The sequence below is a fragment of the Microtus oregoni genome, unplaced genomic scaffold (assembly GCF_018167655.1).
Source record: "Microtus oregoni isolate MIOR12 unplaced genomic scaffold, Mior012 000042F_ref0000377, whole genome shotgun sequence".
Classification (NCBI taxonomy): Eukaryota; Metazoa; Chordata; class Mammalia; order Rodentia; family Cricetidae; genus Microtus; species Microtus oregoni.
Genome location: NW_024543209.1, coordinates 21,862,127 through 21,887,500, shown reverse-complemented (window position 1 = coordinate 21,887,500; position 25,374 = coordinate 21,862,127). Strand labels below are relative to the sequence as shown.

Sequence of the window (25,374 nt, the reverse complement as noted above, 5' to 3'; positions counted from 1 at the left end):
GGTGCCCCAGTTATCCCTCCCTGCTTGTCTACACACGTTCCCTAAAGAAACACCTCCTACCTCCAAAAGCGCCATCCTCCCAGGTGTGGTGAGCGTGCCTATAACCCCAGCCACCTAGGAGGCAAAGGTAAGATGGTCACTGATTGGGGACTGGTCTTGGCTTCACAAAGTTAGAGGTCAGCCTCAGCTACATAGCGATGCCCTGTCTCAAAGGAATCTGAAATTAGAGCCACTTCTTTCAAGACCTTTTAGTGTAAACATACGAAAGTAAGGGATGAAAATGAAACGGGTGTGAGGGGCAGGGAGATGGCTCAGCAGGTGCAGGCCCTGGGATCCACATGGTAGAAGAAGGGAACCAACTCCTGCCTGAAAGTTGTCCTCTGACTTCCACATGATCCGCACATGCCTCCCACCCCCAAATAAATAAATGTAATTAGGAAAGTAAAATGAATCATGCATTGTGCTCTAGTAACTGAGAAACACACTAGATCCCAGCTACAAAGGTCTTGTGTTCCCCAGAGTCACTCTACACCCCAAGGTACATGAAGACAGGTTCCAACTATACATTTTAATTTTTTGGGTAAGCTCTGAGTCTTGTATGTGACTTTGATAAATACTGAATCATCCTTAAACTCAGATCTGAGTGATGTGTAAGGCTGAGCTGAATCAGAGGCAATAACATTGTGTTCTAGACTTAAACCTCATGGAACACGGCAGCGGTGGAAGAAAGCTTTGCCGAGATGAAGCATTGCTTTTGGGGGAGGGGGTAGCAATGAGGACTCACCCTGGAGTTATTATGGAAGGTAGACTATATCCACAGGGCTATTTCAGCTTGCAGGGAAAAATACATGCCTGATTGCCATTCCGTCTAGAATTGATGGGAAAGAAGCCTGGGAGGCTGTGACTTTTAGCCCCACCTAGGATTTTCTGATCCTCCCCAGACCACTTTTTGAGACTAGAAATTTGTCCCTTCTCACACAGCAAAGATTTCTTTACCCTGATCTTTGCTCTGTCTGTTGGCAGCCAGGTGTCATCCTTCAGGCTCTTTTTGTGAGTAACAAAAACTTTTTTCCTTTTTCTTTTTAGTTTAAGCAGAAAACAAAAACAAAAACCCGAGACAGAATCTTGCTCTGTAGCCCAGGCTGGCTTCCAATTTCGAATCTTTCTGCTTCAACCTGAGGGCTGGGATTACAGTTGTGGGTTACCACACTCAATCACAATTTTTATTATGATGTTTTTCAACATATAAAGAAGATGAAAAGAGGGATTTGTCTGTAATTCATCATCACCTAGAGTCAACCTGTAACTGTTTACTAGTTTCATCTACTTTTAAAAAATTGAATAGCATTAAATTAACTAGGGCACATATGATCAAATATATAAATATACAAACATGAATCACACGAGTATATATATTGATAAAAACTACTGTGTCCTTGTCCAATGGAAGACAATGTAGCAATTCTTTAGTAGTATCTAATAATATTCTGTTCTTTTTAAAATTTCTCTAAAATATCCGTCTCTCTCCTCTCTCCCTCCTTCCTTCTCTCTCTCTCTCTCTTTTCTATTTCTATCTTCCTCTGAGATCATGTTTCACTCAGTAATCCTAACTTGGCTGAAACTGCTTGTATTGACCATGCGGTCATCAAACGTGTAATGATGCTCCTGTCTCCATCTCCTGAGTGCTGGGATTACAGTCATGCTAGCTAGTTGGTTCATTGTTTGACTATAATGGCAACTTCAGTGTTCTTTTGGGGGGGGGGGGGTAGCGAAGTTCCCCAGAATTCTGTTTTGTTGTTTTGCTCTCATACAGACGTTTCTCTTTAATCCCAGCACTGGAGAGGCAGAAGCAGGTGGATCTCTAAGTTTGAAGCGAGCCTAGTCCTCAGAAGTAAGTTCCAGGACAACTAGGAATACACAGAGAAACCCTGTGTCGAAAAACAACAAAAAAAGTTTTCTGAGAATCAAACTCAATTAAATTGTATGTTCGAATATCTCACCTTAGGGATTAGGCTCCGTTTTCTCTTGAGGCAGCTTTTATTTTTTTACTGTCTTTAAACTGAAAAATCTGTATCTCTTAGTTTTGGGTGACTAGATTCAGTTTAATGCTTTTGGTCTTTTCTGTGTTAAACCAGTAGTAAATAGCTGTGGCAGAAGGCGGTTGTCAGGTGGCTTAATATTTAAGGTCGAAAATAAGATGTAAAAAGGATGCCGACCAACCACGAAGGGATTCGAACCCTCAATCTTCTGATCCGAAGTCAGACGCCTTATCCATTAGGCCACGTGGTCCCACACGGAGGGGTTCTTGCTCATTTGTTATTTAAAAAAAAACTGTTCTCTTCATGACTCATTCATTGTTAGCGATGTTATTACAAATTTATTGGTGAAATAAGTTTAAATTTACTATCATGGAGTTTCAACCAGAAATCTTTGAAGATAGAAATTTGGTGATTCAGTCATCGACAACAGTTTTTGTTGTTGTTTAATCGTTCGATCGGAAGCAAGTTGCCTAGGCCATCGTGAGCTCTAGGGCTTTAAGTGGGAGTTGAAGGAGGGGAATCACTGCTGTACAGACCCTGGAGCCGCCGCTACCGTGCCATAATTCCGGGTACAGAATTCACCTTGTGCTCTCCACAGACCCCACGCAAACAGATCTCAGACATAAATTCGGATAGTATAGAAGAGATTTAGGAGTGGAGACCAGAAATCTTTTAATCTGGACGGTTGATGGAGGAGCAACATCGACCTGTCAGGCCTGAGAAGGCTCAACTGAGATTGGAACACGAGAAAGAATCCTTAGGAAGAAATTCTTGATCTTTGCCTTGTAGTCTCTCAAACTATGAGAGAAGAAATTCCTGTTTTGACGTGTGTGTATATACATACATACATACATACATATATTTACACACACACGTATACCATCACAGTTAACAAAGCAAAAACGAAGCAAATAAACAAAAAGAAATTCTTTTGCTTAAATATTGCACCCTGCAGTATTCATTATGGCAGCTCTAGAGGACTAATATTTTGTCTTTATCCATCCTAGAACGCCAGCCGTTTTGACTCTCTCTCTTCACCTCTACCTGTCTCTCTTCTTCCTTTCCTTCCTCCCCATAGGGTCTCACACTGTGGATTGGGATACCCTGGAATTCACTAGGTGGCCCCAGACCGGCCTCAAACTGGAAGTTTATCTTCTTAACAGTATGTTTCCAGCCTGATTTTACCGGCTACTCTTTCTAAGACTTATTCCAGCTTGTGGGGCGAGAAGATCAAGTCTCAAATCTGACCTCAGGGATCTGCTTTGAAGATTTTAACGGGCCAAGGAGCAAGAACAAAGTGAATGAGTCAAACTGTAGGAGCTGTTACCGTGACCCACCCGTCAGAGCTGCTTGTCCTCAACTAAAAGCAACTAAGAGCAGTTGGCGTGTAGAGGTTATTTGAGAATAAGGAACAAAGGGATTGTTCAGATTTGTCTTGCTTTTCAAGAGAATATTAGCCTTGTCATGATGGTACAGGCCTAGAGTCCCAACACTGCAGCTGCAGGGAGAGGACCGGGAGTTTGAAAGTCATTTCCAGGTACTTGGGAAGCTTGAGGCAAGGCCGGACCACTCAAGACCCTCCCCAAAACAAGCAAATGAAAAACAGAGAAGAAATAAAGAGCTCAAAGAATACACACCCATACTATCAAAACAACTGGGGACTCTCAAAGTTTTCTCTGCAGCTCATCCGGAGGTTTGATTAAAACATATACTTTTGATTCATTTTCAGATTCAGCAACAGGAATTTTTTTTTTTTAATTAATTCCCAGCTGCAGGAAGGTTCTGGCATGTAAACCCAGCATTTGGTAGACCGAGGCAGAAAAAGTCAAGGCAAGATCTTGTCTTAAAACTCGTAGTAAAAGGCTCTTGGGCACTCAAACTCAAGTAGCCGGTCGCTTTGCTTCAGAATACAGTCCTTGGCTTCTGTGCAAAAATTCAGGACTCCCTCCCCCTACCCCAGGAACAACAGCAATAATAGATCCGTGCTGCTGCTGATCCTGGGAGGAATTTCTGAGACCCACAGAACTGAGGACTATCTCGGCAAGGCTGATTTGCTTGGGGGTTATTGATGTGAACTGAGCGAGCCGTGGAGTCTTTACGAGTGCCGGGAAGTCGGTGAACTGTGACCCGGAGGCGAGGCTTTGGGGGACACTACTTTGTGGCCCTCCAGGGGCTGGTTCGCGTGGCGCATGGCAAAGCTTGGCCGCACTGGTCTAGGGGAGGAAGAGATGTTTCTTGGTCCTGTTTGCTGCTAATCTAAGCTCCATACAACTTTTTTTTTTTTTCTTCTAAAAAACAGAAACCAAATGAGAAAACCGTGTGTAAGAAGCAAGCGCGTTTGGGAGTTACGGTTAAAGCAGGGGAATTCCTTACTCTGTCAGGAAAAACCGTAATGAAACTGCACTGTGAGGACCACAGTAGATCAAACTTCAAAATAACAGTAAACTATTTTAGCACAGGTGAGAAGTCTGTTAGTGTCCTTAAATTAGCCAGAAAGCGTTCTGAGACTGTGACCTCGTGGCGCAACGGTAGCGCGTCTGACTCCAGATCAGAAGGTTGCGTGTTCAAATCACGTCGGGGTCAAGTGTTTTGGTCAGGGTGGGTTTAAGAAGATTCTAATGACCCCTTGTAGGATGTATGTAGCTTGAGGACTGTGCAGACAGTGTCTGATGTGTCTTTTCTCTTGGGTTGTGGAATTCCAACCTTTTGATACTCTCTCAAGGATTTGTAGAGAACACTTAGAACAAATAAAATCAAATGTGGTGGTTCACAAGATGGAGCACTCCTGACATCAGACCCAGCTAACCGCAGAAGACAGCGCCTGAGAAACCAACCAGCAAAGGTCTGGGAGCTGGCTGCAGCAGTATTCAGGAGTGAGGACCAAAAATCAGCAAGGATGGGATAAACCTGTGTGCTGGCTAATATGGAATTTGACACAAGATAGAGTAATCTGAAAGGAGGGACCTTCAACTGGAAAAATGCTTCCTTAAGATCTGACTGCAGGGCATTTTCTTAATGAGTGATTGATGCGGGAAGGCTTAGCCCCTTGTGGGTGGTTCCCTCCCTGGGCAAGTGGTCCTGGGGGTGTCTATAAAAGCCATGAGGAGTGAGCCAGTAAGCAATACCCTTCATGACCTCTCTGCATCATCAGCTCCTGCCTCCAGCTTTCTGCCCTCTTTGAGCTCCTGTCTTGACTTCCTTCAATGATGGACCACAATGTAGCAGTGTAAATAAACCTTTCATCCCCAACTTGATTTTTGGGCATGGTATTTCCTCAAGGCAATAGAAACCCTAACTAAGACAACTCTGAGGAGCTATAAAAACCCAGGCTCCAGGAGCTGGTCGCCAGCGTGTCTCAACTCGAGACTCAAGTACTAGCAACACCAGACCGCGCACCTGGATCTCGGCACCCTGGTTGATCCGGTTAGTCTCTGCCGCTTTCAAGAACCATCGCTCCTAAGGATACTGCAGAACCAGCATCCATTCACTGCCCCTCCCACCAGTGGATGTGGTGGCTGGCTGTGCCCTGGGTTATTGGACTTGCAATCAGCTTTGTTTTACCTTTACGTATATTAACCCCACCAAAGAATAAAGATTATTACCAAAATTCTTTGGTCAAAAATTAAGCAAGCTTTATTTTCTGTCAGACAGAGCTATCTCCCTAAACCAGGGCTTGAAAAAATATCATTGAACATAGGAGGAGGCAGGGTTTATATAGTCAAAAACAAAAACAAAAAACAAAAACCCTGCAAGACTAGGGATTGAGAAATTTCCAGAGAAATTTGGCTGAACATTTTTTTGTTTTGTTTTGTCTCTCTCTCTCTCTTTTTTTTTTTTTTTTCTTCAAGACAGGGTTTCTCTGTGTAACAGCCCTAGCTGTCCTGCAACTAGCTATTATAGACAAGGCCGGGCTCAAACTCACAGAGATCTGCCTGCCTCTTTCTTCCAAATGCTGGGATTAAAGGTGTGCACCACCACCACCTGGCCATTGGAGGAACATTTTTAAAATTATTTGGCAGAACATCTTATCAGGGCATATTCAAAGTGTGAGTCAAACTCCATAGGATGGGGAGCATGCTAAATTCCAGAAACAGGTTAATGCATCATCAACTTGAACTTTGCAGCAAACAGAAACAAACTTGTTCTGACCTTATAGCAAAATGGCTTCCATCCTTAGGATGTAGTCAGACTGGTCCATCACCTGCTGTCCGTGGGTGAGCTCTACCTCCAATTATCAGTGGTACCACTTAGGGCTGGCTTGTTAGGTTATAGATCCATGTACTATAAATTGTTCCCCCCCTTTTTGTGTGAACTATAAATCATGCATTTGAAAACTACCTAGCTGCCTGTCTGATGTGTAAGTCAGAAGGACACCGACATGAATCTATCCACTTATCTTCCCATTTTTTTCCTTCTGCTCAATTAGATCAGTGTCTTTATTATGCTTGATTTTAAAATCAAGATTGTTTTTATGAGACAAATCAACACTGTGCGCATTTGTGGAGCCACTACGGTATTTTAATGTTATGCTTGTATTATGCTTTTTGAGCATGTAGCTGAAGCTGGTCTGAAATCCTTCTTCCTCAGTTTCCAATGTGTTGGGATTACAGACATGCACTTGACCTCTAATTATGTTGGTTATAATAAATTTATCATTATAAATCTTATTCTGGAGGACACCTGTGCCTGTTAGCACCCTTGTCACACTGGCCTTTCAGGTCCCAAAGTGCATTTTGTGCTTTCTCTCCACAGGACTTTTGTGCCTGTGGTCTCTGACAGGTGTTCTGAAAAGGTATTCTCTGCCTTTCACTGCTTGATTTAGATACTCACTTTTCATGGCTCAACCAAAACGTATCGGTTCTCTGAAGGAAGCCTTTCTTTTTACTCTTGTCAGGCCTTCACTTCCTGAACGGTCTCCACTGGTGAGTAGTGGAAAAGTCAGTGTGTGCAACGGCTGTCGCCTCAGTGCCTAGCAAAGCATGCGGTAGACAGAAGGTGCTTCATCATTTTGAAGGAGCTAGGGAAGGAGATGGGAGATACATTGAAAATGGATGGTCGATGAATACTTTACCATTTATTGTCAAGCAAAATCTGTGCACAAAAATAACAAGACTCTAAGGGGAATCTGAATTGAGTCACCAGCCAATGCCTCGTCCACCAGTTTCTCGTTCTAGCTAGCTTTGAATTTACAGGAGTGCCTCTGCCTTCAGTGCTGAGATGAAAGACCTGTAACACTATCCACAATCATGGCTTTCTTACAAATATAAGTGTCGTGCCCAGATAATAACCCTCAGAGAAGCCACCAGGAACCAGAGAAGACAGACTGCAAAAAGCAAGGTTTCTTTTTATTGCAAGTACAAGCTAGCTTGGAACTTCCATCTCCAATATCCCGTAACAGTGAGGTAGAGAGAGAAGTTAACGTCCCTCTGCGGGGTTAGTTTTTTAAAGGTAAAACTACAAGCAAGCTTTCAGAGCTGCTTTGGCATGGGTGCAAGGTCTTTTGCTCTTTCCCATCCTTATAAATCAGCTTGTTCTATGTTTTCAGAGCAAGGCCACCCTGTCATCTTTATCACCAGATGATCAGGCATCCTTGTGCTTTGAAATTTCCCAGATGGGAGGGGGAAGGGAAGGCCACTATCTTTCTGGAAACATGAGGTTACTCTGGGTTTTTAATTTTAAAACATTCTGCTAGGAAATTTCTTCTCATCCCTTTGAGAATAGGGGTGAGGGTCCCACAATAAGATGAACTTGCTTTTTTTTTTTTTTTTTCATGACCGGGTTTCTTTGTGATGCCCTGGCTGTCTTGGAACTAGATCTGTAGTAGACCAGGCTGGCATTGAACTCACAGAGATTCGCCTGCCTCTGTCTCCTGAGTGTTTGCATTAAAGGAGTGGGCTCCAACCACCCAGCATGAACTTACATTTTGTTTCATTCAATAATTACACCATCACAGCCAATTAAAAGGAGAACTAACATGTGCATACACACACACACACACACACACACACACACACACCAAGATAAAACCAGGAGAGTAGGAAAAATTGTGAGTAGATAGGCCCATCACCTACAAGAGAATAATCACATTTCTCCTGACACAATTCATTTACATTCCTATGGAGAAGGATTATTTAAACAGTGAAGCATTTTCTGTACTTTAGAGTTCTACAACTAAGACAATAAGAGAAACAGATTTCTAGAAAACGAAATACCTGGAAATGTACACTAGATGACCCACACAATACCACAATAGTCTTTGTATTTGGTGGGTGCCGTTCAAAGTCACAGTTTTTTGAAGATCAAAGATAAAATGCTATTTGTCAATAAAATTCAAATTTCATAAAACAAAAAACAAACAAAACCAAACAAAAATCCTAAAAACCAAAAAAACCCTAGGACTGAACTCATATTGCCAAAATATATTTTAGTGAGAAATATGTATTGCAAGCTGGGCTGCAAGAGGTCGAGGCAGTAAATACCCTTGAGTTTGAGGCTATTCTGAGTTATGGTGAGTTCCAGGCCAGCTTGGAATACAGAAAGAAACCCTATCTTAAAAAATGTCAGTACGAGGGGAGAAGTTGTTGTTAACTTCCTATTTTCTGTTGTGTAGCAATGTCTTTCTAGATTAAAGCCTTCCAGAGGCAGGTGGATGTCTATGAGTTCGAGACCATCCTGGTCTACAAGGGCTATCTCCAAAGCTACAGGGAAAAACAAAAACAAACATACAAACAAACAAACAAACAAAATCTTCTGTCTTGGAGAGAAGCTCATTAGGACGCGTGACTGTTAACCGGGAGGTGAGACAACAGAAAAGTTTTACTGGGAGGCAGTGTATCCCATCCTGTGGAGAATCTCCTTAACTCAGGAAGTAAACAACTTTAAATAGTTTCATGGGAGACCCTGAAACTGACCAGATTCTCCATCCTCCTCCCTCCCCAAGCATATATAAGCTGTGAGCCGAGCAGGGAGAGAGACGGCAGAACTGCCTGGAAGCAGCAATGAGCTGGGCTTTCAGGAAAAGACCCTCCCAAACCTGCTGAGCAGACTGTGGCGTGTGCAGTGAACCTCCAGGCTTCCAGCTTTTACGAGCCGTCATCCACGCTAGCTTTGGTGGTTATGGCTGTCTGAGTGATTCTGCTCCTGTGAGTAAATCTTCATCCCTGTTTTTTTTTTTTTTCTTGTAAGTAACTCTGATAAAATTCATGGGTTCGCTAAGTCGGATTTGGGTGATATCTATCTCTTGGTTTATCATCTGTTCCCTCTGTGGGGCGAGTAGACATTTCTTCGTGTCATGTAACAAAATATCGCTTTCCACCAGCAAGGGGAAAGATGCCTTAGCTTTAGGTGCCTCTTGGAAGAACCTGTCGTCTTTCCGAGTCCACAGCTGTTCTTTTTCAGGCAGGCATTAGAAGGGGGTGAAGCTATTCTAGGATTCTGATCAGCTCTTGGGAATTGTCAGTGTGCAGGTTGAGGATGAGACTTCCTTGGGAAAGGGCTTCCTGGGGACCATCACCCATTGTTTGGGCCCCTTGAGAGTCATTTTGAGCTGATACATAAAAGCTAGTTTAGGATTACTCAGAGTCATGAAAATAAACAGATGTCAGTGCAGTACACTAACGAGAGGATCAGTCTAAACTTCTCTAACACTGCCAAATGTTCGGTAGCCGTTGCAGAGATACCCAGGAATAGTTAACGAAACGTGTTTAAGACACCGAGAATGGCTTTCTGTCTCTTGTCTCTTTTCTGAAGAGGCAGCTTCTGCCTCTCTCCTTTCTCCCCAGTTCTCCCCTTTCCATGCCCCCTTTCTCTCTGTCTCTCTGCATCCCTCTCCCTCCCTCTCCCCTTTCCCCTTCCCTTCCATAACCCACCAAATAAATATCCAATCTTAAAAAAAAAAAAAAGCAAGCAAGCGCTGAGACTGGCTGAGTGTGGTGGTACATGAAGCAGAGGCAGGCAGATCTCTGTGAGGGCTTGGCCATTCAGATCTGTCCACATAGTGAGTTTCAGAGCAGCCATGGCTATAGCAAAAACCTGTCACAAAACAGAACCAGCAACAACAAAAGCCAAGTAAACAAAAGAAAAGCAGACAAAGAAACTTGAAAGATGTGTGAAGTTGTTATTTTACACAGTGTGTTCTGTGTGAATAGCTAATGAGTCCAGCTAATACTAACAGCATCTACCTGTTGGTAGAAGATTAAGCAGTATTTTATTTGCTTTTTTTTTTGTGTGTGTGAATTGTCACCTATATTTTTCAGATCTATAGAAAATATGAATTATGTTAGAAAATGACCAGCAGATATCCTGTGCTAGTTTCTTAGGAAAATGAATCCCATCTGGGGCTTTGGCTGTTCGGTGTTGAGAAGAGCCAGTGTGAGCTGGTGATTGGGATAGACTCTGGTCATGCTCCACCCAGGTCTAACCCCGAGCTGTAGGAGTGACGCCAGCCTCTGGCAGGCAGTGTGACCACCAGACACTGGAGTCCAGAGAGTGTGTGCGCCAAAATGTGCGGCATACATGTGGGAGGACGAAAGTGTGTGCTATAAAAAATGGGAGCTATTTAAGAATGAGGGGGTGGGTGGGAAGGCTGGCAGCCATACACTGATTACCGTTTAGATAAGGTTTATGTTTAGGGAATGGTACTACAGAAAAAGCAGGTTTCTCTAATTCGAAGTAGCAGTGAGAGCTTCAGTTGCTGCTGTTGTATACTGCAGCACAGTGCAGAAGAGCACCGAAAAATTAACAAGTTAATAATAATAAAAATAATAATAATCCACTTGGGCAATTCATTAGGCTTTATTGTAGCTTAGACGAAATTTCCCCCCACCACCTATGGTCCTTTCTTCTGATCTTGTTAAGGTGCAGTTGTTCTGGACGTTTGATAAAATGTCAGGATGGGTCCAGAGAGATAGCTCAGTGGTTAAGGGTGACTGAAGCTGTACGAGCTTCCGAGAACCGGAGGGCAGTCTTCCAGCGCCTCCATCAGTCAGTTCACTACTGCCTGTACCCTAATTCCGTCCATTTGTGTGCCCTTAGACACAAATGCATGATTAACCTTTAAACAGCTGTCAGGGAAGACTGAATTCGAGTGCGAGCGGGAGAGAAAGAGCCGGCCGCACACATCTGACCTAGACTCCAAACCGCAAGGCTCCTGAGCGTTTATAGACAGGGGCTCGGTGAGAGCAGGGCGAAGATGGCAAAGTACTGAGAAGAGACCGTTAGGAAGGGTCCCCACTAACTGGCATGGCTTGGCAGTATTCTTACTGAAACTGGGCTGGATAGGACAAGGTTGAGGCCATGATGCCAAGAGACCCCAGGAAGCCTGACTAAAGTATGGTCAGTGTGGACATCCTTGTGGGTGCTGTGGAACTCCTCATCACTAGCTCACTCTGGAGAACTTCAGGACCTGAGGATTAGGGTGACATAACCCACGGTTAATGAAGATTCGGGTGGGGAGTCAAAGGTCGGAAGGCAGCTGAGCCCTGGTGTCATGTAGCCCAAGCTGGCCTAAGCTTGCTGTATGGTGAAGAGTGAACTTAAACCTCTGAATCTCTTGCCTCAGGTTCACAGGCATTGACTACCATAGCCAGCATTTTAGTTTAATATATTCCCCTGCAAGCTAAGAAATGGCATTATCTATCTATTATCTATCTATCTATCTATCTATCTATCTATCTATCTATCTATCATCTATTTTTGAGACAGGGTTTCTCTGTGTGGTCCTGGCTGTCCCAGAACACTCTGTAGACCAGGCTGGCCTCAAACTCAAAGATCTACCTCCTTCTGGGATTAAAGGCCTGTGCCACCACTACTCGGTGACATTTTCATTTTTCAACACCAGAAAACTGATTTTGATATTTAATATATATAAAAAAAAAATCCGTCCCTAGAGCCTAGTTGCTTCAGGTAACAATGTTACTGCTCTGTTCTGCTGATGTAGTTGAGGTCTAAATCCTAGAAAAGGAGCTCATGTTTGCAAATGAAAAAAATAAAAGAGAAAAAGAAATAAAAGGAAAGGACGTGACTGCCCCTGGGTGTGGTGGAGGAATAAGTTATTGTAGATAGAAGGGAGAGCATAGCCAGAGGCAGAGACATCCGAGAGAGTCCAGAGTGGACGGACGGGACCCTGAGCCAAGTGAGGAGAGGGGAGGGGAGAGGGACAGCCTAGGCCAAGAAATTGACCAAGAGAGGGGAACCAGGTGCAGGAGTCAGGAGGCCCAAAGAGGACAGGTAAACAAAATGGTTGGATTATATAGGGAAGGGCAGTGGGAGGATGGGCAGCCCAGTCCCTGGGCTGGAGAAGTTTAGGGTAGAGGACGGAGCGTGCCAGTTATGAGGGCCCTGCACGAGGTAGGGACTGAGGGATGCAGGGAGAGCCTGGCAGCCAGGCCAGCGTCAGCTTTAATATGGCCCCTCAGCCATTTGTCCCCGGGCTTGAAACTTCCGGTGTGGAGGTTGATGGCTTCTGTAAATGTTTTATTTTTACCTTACAGCAACTCATCAGTTTTCCGTTCGTTGTGGGTGCGCTTCTGCTTTGTTCCGACTAGGTTTTCCCCATTCTGACTGAGCGCGTCTGACACTGATGTGTTAACCAGCCTTAATGACTCCAACGTTTGGGAAGAAAATGTTAGGTTCTACCTAATGTATTCTCCTAGTGAGTCAATTCAATGACTCAAAACACAAACCGAACCAAACAGCAACAAACCCAAACTAACAAACAAAATTCAGACCAGAAAACAGGCTTTAGTTTTCAATAGGCGAAGGAGTGTGTTTTAAAGTCAAGGTGTACTTTTTTTTAATGCTGTGATAGAACACCAGAAAAAAATCGGTTTCAGGGAGGAGGGTTTATTCTAGACCAGAGATTGCATCTTGGTGAAGAGACATGATGGCAGACGAAGACTGATAAGGGAGCAGAAAGTGATGAATTCATGTGTTGTGTTTGCTTTTCCGTCTTACTCAGTCCAGAACCCCAACCCAAGGAATGGTTCCATTTTAGGGCAGGTCTTCCTAATCTAGATAATCCCTCGCAGACGTTCCTAGAAACTTGCTCATTTAGTGATTTCAGAGCCTGCCAGTTTGGTAGTCACTTTTAATCATGGGGGATTTGAGGTAGGGTCTGTACATATAGTTTAGGCCAGTTGTGAACTGGGGCTTCTTGATAGGTAAGCATTACCGCAAACTCCTGACCTGTTGCCTTCACCTTCCAGGTGATGGGATTACAGGATTGCCCCCAACACATCCAACTACAAGTATTTTAACTTCATTGTAAGACAGCTATAAGATTACCTACCTACTAGTTTTTCCACACATTTATTTTTTTTTAGTAATCTTTATTTTTCCTCCTATATTTTGTGGGAGCTGGAGAACGTTGAGGACTGAAAATATCCCAGTGGTTTACTCTCCTTATTAACATGAGTTTATTTCCCCACAGCCATCAACCTAGCGTTCCATTCTCCAGATATTTGCTCAGGAACCAAGATGTTGCAATTAATTGTTTGTTTGTTCCAGGACTCCCTTGAAATACCCATTAGAGTGTCGGTGGAAGGCTCCGAATGACTGCTTTGTAAGCAGTCTTTGGGGTGTTTTAAAAATATTTTGTTCAACATGTTCGGTAACAGGCTTCTATCCAAGAGTCGAATGAATGATTTCGAAGAGAAAAGTTTCAGCCCATGGATGTCTTCCGATGGGCACAGCTACTCACACACCTTCGTCCTATGAGAGCCTCCATCCAGATAAACTCCTCAATATCTGGCCCATATAAACTGACTTTCTCTGCCTCTCTTCCCCTGCTCTGTGTGTGCTTGTCTCTATCTCTCTCTTAACCGGGGATGGGTTAAGGTCCGCGGCTCAGGAGTATGGGGTAGATATGGGATGAGATTCACAGAGATCACAGAAATGACTGGCTTTAATTCCATTTTATATAGACTTTCAGAGTGTTTTTTTCATGTAATAAAAATCTCTACTTTTTTTTAGTAGCGACAATCTCTATTTTTAAATAATTCTTTAAAAATTGTTGGGGAAGTGATTTACTAGGGATTTTACTTTTTCCCTGTATCAGAGGGTAAGACGCTACAAAAATACATTTATAAGGAGAAAAAATAAGTCCCAGATATATGGTTGCATTGGTGGTTCAGTGGTAGAATTCTCGCCTGCCACGCGGGAGGCCCGGGTTCGATTCCCGGCCAATGCACATCTGCAATTTTTGAAAATTCCTTATTCTAAGTAACAACAGTAATTGCGTGTGCTAAAGGTGAGAAGTTTAGCGAGATAAAAGATTTTGAAAGATTAATACTTAAAATTTTGACATTTGGTGTACCTTTGGTTTTCTAACCGGAAACAATTGTTAAACGATCTCCTGAGCTCAGCTGACTGATTTTCATAGGGAAGAATCTTAAACCGATGAATTGGGCACTGGGCAGGGCAGTCATGTAGAGATTTGGAGTTACATTTTATGTCTGACAATGAAGAAATTATTTAAAAAAAAAAAAAAAAAGACAAAACCAACCCAAAGTTAGTATTCTGAACTTTTTGTCTTGAATAAAGACACAAAAGGCACAGTATGCTGTGCATGAGCAGAGTGGCGCAGCGGAAGCGTGCTGGGCCCATAACCCAGAGGTCGATGGATCGAAACCATCCTCTGCTATAACCTTTTGAAAAGACGCAAGTAAAGTTTCCGAAAAACCTTCAACAAGGCGTGTCCCAGAATCGTAGAATAGATTTTTGAGTAATGTTGTAAATAACTAAACTACTTCCTACAGCGCCTGTGAGAGTCTGCCACTCAGCTTCCTAGATTCGGGGTCACTTTGGCCTGAGTCTCAGCATGGTGCTGAAGACGTCCCCCATCAAAAGGGTACAATTCCTGTGTGCCAATCTTCAATTGTAGCGCTTTGTTTTTAAGCATGATGACAACTTTTTTAGCTCTGCTATTATATTGTAGAAACAGAATATAAATTCAAAGAACTTATAAAAATAGAAAAGTACTTCTCATGGGAATATATCCTAGGTTCTTTGTGGCTTTTGTAGTCGTGGCCGAGTGGTTAAGGCGATGGACTTGAAATCCATTGGGGGCTCCCCGCGCAGGTTCGAATCCTGCCGACTACGGAGTTGTGTTTTCTTCTTGGCAGGTATTATTAAGAATTACTAACAGGTTTGAAACAGAATTCTATTCCAATTCCATCGTCTTCTTTTGAATTTAACAAAACGCAATCTAGGACAGGATTGATAGTGAAATAGAAAAAAAAAGTTTCAATTCCCAAACTTCCTGCGTACTAATCTACTTCCACTTGAATCGTCTAACACCTTGGACACACGCAGCATATTGCGGCTGTACTCCAGAGCATATTCAAAGTTTTGAAATCAATATTTGAAACAAATTTCCAGTTTGGTTTGCCTCTAAGAAGGACACATTTCTGAGTCAAAATACAAGACAATTTTCAAGACTGTCTTTGGCTAAAAATTTGATTTAAAAAATACACCTATTGCTATTTAAAACGCTCAGCATCTCTAATGCATACAGAATCTTGCTGTCGTACAGAAAAGTAAACATAATAAAATGTATTAGTATTACGTTAGCAATCGATTCATTGTGTGCACGGGCATTTCAATTGTATTTTAATAAACAACGTTTGCCTGAGGACCGTGGAAGTAAAATAATCACACTGGCTAGCCGCTTTAACGACCAGGCAGCTATGATAGCGTCTTTATCCCCAGTAGCCACACTAGTTTGCCATAGAAACCGGGCAGTGCACGCCTTTGATCCCAGCCCTAGAGAGGATTATAAAACGGGAGGAAAAAACTCCCAGACACAGTCTCATTCTGAGATTCCTGGAGGCAGGATCGCCATTTCGTGCTGAGGTCGAGATAAGCGCCAGTGACCGGCTGTTTTCCTTTTCGGATCTTCATGTTGAACCCCAATTTCACTTTCTTGAATTTTTATTAATCGTGCTTCAATTGTGAAATGCGGATAGAGACAAAGAAGTAAATGTATACGTAAAATAACTCATTTTATCTCCCTAATTACAAAAAAGTTTTTCTCATGTTATGTTTAGCTCCTTTCTTCTTGCGTTTTCCATACGCCTGTTTATGGCAAGATATTCCTAGGTACAGGCACTTTTTTCTCTGTAAATTCCAGTGCAGTAAATGTCACATCTGGCAAACACATAACTCATATTTCTCAAGGAACAGCTATACTTACGTTATTATTCAGCAATACAGAAAGAGGCTGCGAATCCAGATCATAAAAATATGAAAATATGAATTTAGTCTCCTCATTCTCCGTCTAAATTCTGCTAAGAGGCTGAGTTTATGTGGGCCCCATGGTGTAATGGTTAGCACTCTGGACTTTGAATCCAGCGATCCGAGTTCAAATCTCGGTGGGACCTCATGTGAATTTTGTCGCTGCTCTCACAAATTACTAATGTGTTATGAACATATTCTGAGCCGCTCCCCCGACTCCCGGAAATTAAAGTATCTAGACATCTTTTTCATCTCATCTAGAAACTCATCCAGTATGCAAAACTTGCCCAGTCTGCAACATCAGAAGCTTCTAGAACTACTCTGTCTCAACATCTGAGATAAACCAGGAATCCACGTGTCTCCTTTGCCTCTCTTTTTCTTCTTTTTCTTTTTTTGGGTTGGAAACGACGATTACCCTAATCTGGCGAAATTGTGTGCAGACCCGAGGATTAGGGATACGTTTTGCTTATCTCGGAGCTGACTGAATTCCTATATAAAAGACTAACTCAGTATTGTTTGGCCTAATTAGATTTTATACGTAAATTTGTTTCTTACAAAATAGAACACCTGAGTTATTTGGTGCATTTTCTATCTGAGTAAACTTGGTATAAATAAATAATTCTATTTAACATTTGAAACTAAAATGTATTTAAAGATACTTCAGGTAGTTTATTAAGGGGCAGAAATCACACGTAGGGCCCCATGGTGTAATGGTTAGCACTCTGGACTTTGAATCCAGCGATCCGAGTTCAAATCTCGGTGGGACCTCTTTTTTTTTTATACGTTTTGAGTTTCTTCCATGAACAGGTGGATCAGCCTACTTCTTCCAGTGGGTGAATCAGCCCTCCCTTACACTCATTTCCGGCCTATGTAAAGTGTATGTGTGATTAGGGATCTGATTGGAACCTCTTCAAAGTATATTTTCAAATGCAAAAAGAAATTGTAGCAACAAACTTCTCCAATATGTCAGTAAGAATTATATGATATAGTAGCTATTACGCTAGACTCTGAAATGTGTCCCGTCCATGGCTTATTTCTCCCCCTTTGCCCCATATTCCTAGTCTCTTGAATCATCCATTAGTTCACCTTCAGGATGTATGCACCTAGCTGCAAGTGTTTCCGGTTCACATTTCAGTATCTCCGTTTCTTCGGGGCTTTCAGTCATTATCCAACTCTAAGGTCCCAGTCTATACTGTCTAGCACCTGGGCTTCAAGTCTCAGTGAGTCTGTCTGCTTTGGTGTCGGTGCTTTTCATTTTCATCCAAACCAGGAGTATACCTGGTATGCTTAGATAGATGTGCCCTCAGACACACACTTGGTCTTTTCAGGAACCCAGATCCTAGATCCTTGCTCTTCCTTTTGGGTCAAGGAAGCCCAAGTCCCATCTCCATTTATTCTGCATTAAGTCATGTTAACACATCTATTATTTGTTTGTTTTAAGAATGATTTTGCTTATAGAAAAAGAGAAACATATTCTCAGGTGTCTCTGTTAACTGGTCCTGGATGTCTGGCCCTAGCCTGACACACGGGATTAGGCCCTAAGGTTTGTCTTCTGAACCTCTGCAACTTAACGGCATCTCTGCACCACACTGGCATTTCTGATTTCGATGAGATGAGATAGAAACCTGACAAACAATAGCAGAACTTTTCATATATTGACTGAGCATAGATGATCAGTCACCAGGTATCTCCTGACATTTCATAAGGAGATAACTGTTTTTACAGCTTTCCCCTCTCACCTTCTACATCCCATATATTCAGACACACAAACACCATTGTTTTTAAATGAAACAATTTCTTTTCTTAGTGTATCAGTTACAAAACTTGAGTGATTAGGCATCTGAACTCTTTGCCTGGCAGTAACAATGTAGAATGAAGCACCTTGCTCAGGCTTTCCCCCAAATCATGAATTCCACACACGAACGCTACAAAGCCCTTTACTACACCGTATTGCTGAGTCTTCCAAGGTTTCTCATGATCTGTGCTCTTCCTACCCGCTAAACAGCAAGTCCAAATCGTCCGACTGCAAATGTGTCCCTGGTGATCTTTGCCTGAGTTCCCCAGTTCTTCACACATACCCTACCTGGACTCCTCGGAGTCAGGTATTATATCATATGATAGGCATTTATTTATATTAAAAGCCTACTTGGGAGCAAGGAGAGCTGCATCATAACAGGCCCAATGCATGGACACATAGAAATGACAAAATCCAATGTGAGTTTTTAAACGAGAGTCATCGTAAATAGTCTGACTAATTCATTTCTCCTGCTGTGGATGTATTCAGAGCCACTTCTTCCCAGAAGTTTGTTTCTTTTTCTTTTATCAAACTAAGGGGGCCATTTACGGACAGTAAAGGCTTTGGTTTCAATAATGACACGTGATGAAGTGACAGAGATAGTAAATTGAAACAGTCTAATTAAAGGGCCAAATAAAACTAATGGATCCCCCGCCCCCAAAACTCAAACCAAAGAAACAATATCAACTTCCTTCCCCAAAATAACCAAACATCAAATCATAGAAGAAGATACAACATGCTGTCACACTACCTCAGCAGGTGTGACGAGGTGGCCGAGTGGTTAAGGCGATGGACTGCTAATCCATTGTGCTCTGCACGCGTGGGTTCGAATCCCATCCTCGTCGACCGGGTCTCACACAGTTGTGTGGGCTTGTGGTTTTATCCCCGGCGTGATAAAGAACCCATGTCCATTTTAAATCTGCAAGTTTCTCTTTCAAAACTGACTGTGAACAGCGTGATTCCCGGACCTCTCTCTTCTCCCACTTCCTTCATGTGTGTCTCTGTTTGCTCAAACTCGCATTTTTGAGACTTCAGGTACGCTTGTGACAAAGTTATCTCACCTTGGATCCGCCCTCGCATCTGCCCCGCACTTCCACTGTTTCCTGACTGACTTGGCTTTTTAGGAGTGGTAGAAACGATTTCCTTCCCCTCCTGTTTCTGGGCGTGACATTCCTTCTACCAGGATGTAGTTTCTGCTCTCCGACCAGTGGTAGTCCTCTGCCTTGACTTTCCTCCGACAGAAAGAAATGATGTATTTTAACTGGAGATCGCTTTAGGTATTCCAGTCTCTGTCTCTCCCTTCCATCTTCCTACAACTTACAGATTGATTTTAGCACACCATCCCAGAAAAACATCCACTCTCCTGCTTTCACAGCAAAAGATTTCCCACCCATAATAGAAACACAAAACTGATGGGGTCACTAATAAAGACAGTTTCTGAAATTTTTCTTCTCTTTGTCATTTGTCTCTTTTACAGAAACGGACATTGGGGTAGAGTCTTTCCAACAAGTTCCAATGCAGCCACTGGACTGGGCAGGTTCCCAAGGTATTTCACAAATACCTTGGAGGCTCACAAAAACTGGGCATTGAGTAGAAATACCCCCCTCCCCTTCAGTTATATGTTGCTTGGAGTCAGCTTATAAAGTTTGTCCCGATTGATTTTAATTGTAATTGAGTGCATAGGAGGTGACTGTTGTGACCTGAGGGCAGTCTGGATCCTGCAGAGAGTGGATGCTGTGCCTTTTCCCAGAGATGTTCTGTGTTGGGGGACATCCGAGCAGTCACATCCTGGCCTCTGCTTGAACTTTACCTGGAGAAGGAGGCACAATGGGACTTGACTTATTTCTCTTTATCTTTAAACTTTGCATATATCAAACATGCAATAGATATTTATACAATAAATGCTTATACTATCTGCGTGCTTGTGTGTGTGTGTGTGTGTGTGTGTGTGTGTGTGTATGTTCACATGTTAATGGAGGGACTGAAGGAATTGAAATCTCTAGGTGGAATATTTCCAGAGTGTAATCATATTTACAGTAATACCTGAGTGATGGTTTTAATTGTACCTAACTGTGCTGTCCTGTTAGAGAGTGGTGAGACAGATGTGGGGACTGTTCTGGTTTTCTGAGCTTTCCATCATGATTTAAAAAAATCAAAGAGAAAAAAACAGGTGCAGTCGCGCCTGCCTGTAATCCCAGTACTTGGTGGGTTGAAGAAGGTGGATTAGAAGTTCAAGGACGTCCTTGGCTACATATGGCATTCTAGGCCAGCTCAGGCTACATAAAGAAGGAAAGAGGGAGGGAGGGAGGGAGGGAGGGAGAGAGAGAGAGAGGGAGAGAGAGAGAGAGAGAGAGAGAGAGAGAGAAAGTATAAATCAGTTCTGAGCAAACGTGGAAGATATTTCAACCTGTTCAAGAAGGGGTGACTTAGAGAATAGAGTGGACAAGTTAGGTAAAACCTAAGACCTCAGGCCCTGTGGCCCACCCCCGCCCCCCACCCCTTTGTGCCTTTGGGGCTGTACCTGCTCTTATCTTCAATAAACCTTGCTTTCTACAACTCTGTGTCTGTGTTTGTATTCCTAAAGCAAGAACCAAATCTAGCTAGGGCAACAGTAGCACTGTTAGCCTTTCAATAGAGAATTGATTATCTTACACTCAGTACTCGGTTTAGTTTGGGCCCTGAAGATCCATCACGGAGACACACACCAGAAGTGTCTTCTGTTACAGTGGACACTGCCGAGTGCGTATGGTGTCAGCACATGCGTGCAATATACATAATAACCATGTCTGAATAACTTTTTTCTGTTTCCTTCTTTTGGTATTGCTGGGCATCAAGCTCAGGGCTTCATTCAGTGATGGATGAGTGCTTTACCACCCAGAGAAATGCCCAGATCCCAGATTATTTCTAAAAATAAAAATGAGTATAATAGTTCCCCATTTACCTGCCCCAAAGTGAATTTCATTCTTGGAGAGACTATAAATTAGAAATATTTTTTCAGAAGACCTTTGGAGCCTGGTTTAGTAGCTACCACCACTCACAATCCCAGCATTGGGGAGACTGAAGCAGGTGGATCACCGTGATTCCCAAGCCAGCCGTGACGTTATTCATCCTTTTGAACATAGAAATCACACTGCTTAGTTCACTTTATTTATAAGGTTTCACTCTTTAGAATAAGGAAAGTGAGAATACAGAATAAAGATACCCTGTTGGCACAGCGGTGGTGGAGCACACCTTTAATCCCGGAGTTTGGGTGGCAGAGGCAGGCAGGCGGATCTCTGTGAGTTCAAGACCAAACCAAACCAAACCAAACCAAACCAACCCTGCCCTCCTCCCTGAACAAAACCCCAGCAAGAGTGACAACAGGACGCCCGAAGGAAGGAAAGCGTACTCAAGGGCCTGCTTCTGTGATTTGACTGTAAAGGACAGAGGGCAAGTGAATGACGAGAACTTTAAATCTTTGAAGAAAGACATTGAAGAAGACACCAGAAAGTGGGAAGATCTTTCATGCTCTTGGGTAGGCAGAATTAATATAGTAAAAATGGCAATCTTACCACAAGCAATCTACAGATTCAACTCAATGCCCATCAAAATCCCAGGAAAATTCTTCAAAGACCTCAGAAGAATGGTACTCAGCTTCATATGGAAAAGCAAAAAACCCAGGAAAGCCAAAACAATCCTGTACAATAAAAGAACTTCTGGAGGCATCACAATCCCTGACTTCAAACTCTACTACAGAACTACAGTACTGAAAATAGCCTGGTATTGGTATAAAAACAGAAAGGAGGACCAATGGAACTGAATAGAAGACCTGGATACCAATCCACACATCTTCTAACACCTGATCTTTGACAAGGAAACAAAAAATATCAAATGGAAAAAAGAAAGCGCATTTAACAAGTGGTGCTGGCATAACTGGATGTCAACATGTAAAAGACTGAAAATAGATCCATATCTATCACCATGCACAAAACTCAACTCCAAGTGGATCACAGACCTCAACATAAAGCCAACCACACTGAACCTCATAGAAGAGAAAGTGGGAAGTACACTTGAACGCATTGGCACAGGAGAGCACTTTCTAAATATAACCCCAGTAGCACAGACACTGAGAGAAGCAATTAATAAATGGGACCTCCTGAAACTGAAAAGCTTCTGTTAAGCAAAGGACATTATCAACAAGACAAGACAACAGCCTACAGAATTGGAAAAGATCTTCACTAACCTTACATCAGAGATCTGATCTCCAAAATATACAAAGAACTCAAGAAATTGGACACCAAAATATCACATAATTCAATAAAAAAAAAATGGAGTACAGACCTAAACAGAGAACTCTCAACAGAGGAATCTAAAATGGTTGAAAGACACTTAAGGAAATGTTCAACATCCTTAGTCATCAGAGAAATGCAAATCAAAACAACTCTGAGATTCCATCTTACACCTGTAAGAATGGCCAAGATCAAAAACACTGATGACATAAGTTGTGGGGTAAAGGGAACACTTCTGCATTGCTGGTGGGAGTGCAAGCTGGTACAACCTCTTTGGACATCAGTATGGTGGTTTCTCAGAAAATCAGGAAATAACCTTCCCCAAGACCCAGTAAGTGCTCCGTGGAAGGCAACCGGCCGCGTCTTCACCATTAGTTCCAACATTCAAGAGCGCTCGCTTAGCATGTGCAAGGCAGAGCGGGCCAGGAAAAGAAGTTCGAAAATGTTGGTTGTGAATAAGGATTTGGTGGCTCTCTAGCGCTCTCAGGTGACCGCGCTGAAGTATTGGTTGGTTGTGGGAACAGTGGGACGGAAGACCAGGGCCCTCAAAAACCTGACAGCCGGTACACATTTTGGAAGTTATGGATGAACTTCATACATATTCACATGCTAGTTCCTGTGAGCAGCGGTTTCCAACTCTCTTGCAAGGCTGTAGTTGGAGGAGCCTATGGAGCTGCAGGCAGAACCCAGGGCCTGTCTGTCCTAAGGAGGTGTCAGGCCACTGAGTTACTCATTCTCCTACCTTTTACTGAATGTTTGTGAACACTTAATCTAATTATTTTCCTCATATATATATATGTATTCAATATATATGCTTAATATATTATATTCAAAATATAATCAACGCAATATATATATCAAATATAATATATATTCCATATATAATAATGAAACTGTTGGTTGTCTCTGTCCAAAGACCAACAGAAACATACCGTCAGTTAGGCAAATTCGAATTTATTGGCTTATTACAATGAAGAAGGCAAAATGTCATAGTGACTCAATAGTCTTAGTAACTATTCTTGGATAGCCTATCATTTTTATCTAAATAAACAATAAAGTAGGATTGTAGCTGTTGGTGGGGAAGAAGTGGTGGCCCTGCAGAGTAGGCGTGGGAGGTATGGGATGGTCTGTCTGGGTTCAGGACTTTTAGCTGTTAGTGTTCCTGTTTAGGGTAGTACTATCAGTTGATAATAGCATACCTGCCATCCTGATCCCTCCCTCCCTTCTCCTTACCTCTCTCCCCTGAAGCATGAGTAATAAAAACTCAGAGAGAAACTGGGATTCAACGTGAAGACCTGAAAAGCAAAGCAGCCAGCCACTGGCTCTTACCTCGACCTCAGCTCGAAACGGCGATTCTGCCTCCAGGAATCCTCAGAATGAGACTGTGAGAGCTGTTTCCTCCCATTTTATAATCTTCTCTAGTTCTGGGATTAAAGTCATTGAAACACTGCCTGGTTTCTGTGGCAACTAGTGTGGCTACTGGGATTAAAGGTGTGTGTCATTGCTGGCTGTTCTTTAAGGCTGACCAGTGTGGCTGCTTTACTTTTGTGATTCACCAGGGAAGCTTTATTTATTGAAATACCACTCCATTCTCCCTCCCAGTTTTCCCCTTCTTTCCCCTTTCTTTCTGTTCTTCGCTTCCCATCCGTTTCCATTTATCTCCATTCATCTCTGAAGCTTCAGGGCATATTTTTTGACCCCCCCCCCTTTAAAGTGGCAAGTCTCACATGTTTATCAAAGGTGTAAATACTGTATTTCTGAATTCGTGACCCATTTCTAGTGTGCAGTGACCACTGAAGACGTAGGGTGTCCAAGACTGTTTTACTCTGTCATCCTTCCTGGCGGGGACAGGCTTTTACCTTCTGTATCCTTTGCCGTCTATGCATTGAAAAGGAAAGGAAATGGGGACTAATTTGGTTCAGGCACGTTTTTTTAGTCTTGGATCAGAATTCCCATTTCTGCCAGGCATGATGCCACAGGCCTGAATGCCTGATAGAGATAGACGACCAGGATGTGTTACCTGAAACCCTGTCTTTGAGACAACAAAAAAGGAGGGGAGGGGATTATTTGGGATAATTTAACCCAGGAAAATTGAGGCCCTGAGGCCCACAGTCTAAGCCTGGGAGAATCTGACAGCCCAAGATACCTGAAGGACTCATTTCGGTTTCCATTCTCGTCCTTCCAGCGCCTAGTTCTTTGAAGATATTCTCAAGCTGTGGGTGACGAGCCCTTTGGGTGTTCGAACAACGCTTTCACAAGGGTCGTCACCACAACATGAGGAATTGTAATAAATGGTCACAGCTTTAGGAAGGTTGAGAACCACTGCTTACGGCCTAACACAAGTTCTTCCTCTATCCTTTGACAGGAGGAAGAAAGTTTGGAAAAACCCAGAAAATGCGGGTGATGAGACCACAACTTGTATTTTTTTTTTTTTTTACCAGATGCTACAATTTAATTTGTACAACACTAGACAAGGAGGGGAAAAAAAGGCCTCCAATTAACCACGAAGGGATTCGAACCCTCAATCTTCTGATCCGAAGTCAGACGCCTTATCCATTAGGCCACGTGGTCGCTGCTCCGAAATCTGTCTCTAAGACTTAGGAAGTAAAAGGAATTCCCAGCGCCGCTCTTGCGGTAGGTACAGCATAAAAAGAAATTAGGTCCACGCCGCGGATTTTATTTGGGGCCACAGGATCGGATTTAGGAAATTTTGAGACTAAATTACTTCGGTATTAATACAGAACATGGCTGGTTCACGGAGAAAAAAGTCGTTTGCGTGTCCTCAGACCCTGCTTCCCCGTTCATGCAGTTCTACCTGCGTGTGCGTGGGTGTGACCCTCCGGTGACAAAGCTGCTTTTCCACCTTCTGGCACTTTTGCTGATTCCTTTTAGAACCCTCCCTCAGCTGGAGAGAAGAGTGTCTGTCACCAAGAGAGGACAAGAAAGCCTTCTTCAGACTGGCATCTTTGTGACAGTCTTTTCCTGTATTGTAATATTCGCTGTAATCTTTAAACTGCGCGCTGTGTTAGGTGAGGACTTC

General features: G+C 42.9%; 9 non-coding genes across 9 annotated transcripts; 7 read left to right on the top strand and 2 right to left on the bottom strand.

Moving 5' to 3' along the window:
* Window positions 1–2,216: 2,216 nt before the first annotated feature.
* Trnar-ucg lies at window positions 2,217–2,289 on the bottom strand. Its single transcript has one exon. It is a non-coding gene; the product is annotated as a tRNA-Arg (tRNA).
* Window positions 2,290–4,550: 2,261 nt separating this feature from the next.
* Window positions 4,551–4,622, top strand: Trnaw-cca. Its single transcript has one exon. It is a non-coding gene; the product is annotated as a tRNA-Trp (tRNA).
* Window positions 4,623–14,155: 9,533 nt separating this feature from the next.
* Window positions 14,156–14,226, top strand: Trnag-gcc. The gene has a single exon. It is a non-coding gene; the product is annotated as a tRNA-Gly (tRNA).
* Window positions 14,227–14,607: 381 nt separating this feature from the next.
* Window positions 14,608–14,679, top strand: Trnam-cau. The gene has a single exon. It is a non-coding gene; the product is annotated as a tRNA-Met (tRNA).
* A 376-nt stretch (window positions 14,680–15,055) lies between these two features.
* Trnas-uga lies at window positions 15,056–15,137 on the top strand. Its single transcript has one exon. It is a non-coding gene; the product is annotated as a tRNA-Ser (tRNA).
* A 1,208-nt stretch (window positions 15,138–16,345) lies between these two features.
* On the top strand, window positions 16,346–16,417 carry Trnaq-uug. Its single transcript has one exon. It is a non-coding gene; the product is annotated as a tRNA-Gln (tRNA).
* Window positions 16,418–16,967: 550 nt separating this feature from the next.
* On the top strand, window positions 16,968–17,039 carry Trnaq-uug. The gene has a single exon. It is a non-coding gene; the product is annotated as a tRNA-Gln (tRNA).
* Window positions 17,040–18,829: 1,790 nt separating this feature from the next.
* Trnas-gcu lies at window positions 18,830–18,911 on the top strand. Its single transcript has one exon. It is a non-coding gene; the product is annotated as a tRNA-Ser (tRNA).
* Window positions 18,912–24,832: 5,921 nt separating this feature from the next.
* Window positions 24,833–24,905, bottom strand: Trnar-ucg. The gene has a single exon. It is a non-coding gene; the product is annotated as a tRNA-Arg (tRNA).
* Between the last annotated feature and the right edge of the window lie 469 nt (window positions 24,906–25,374).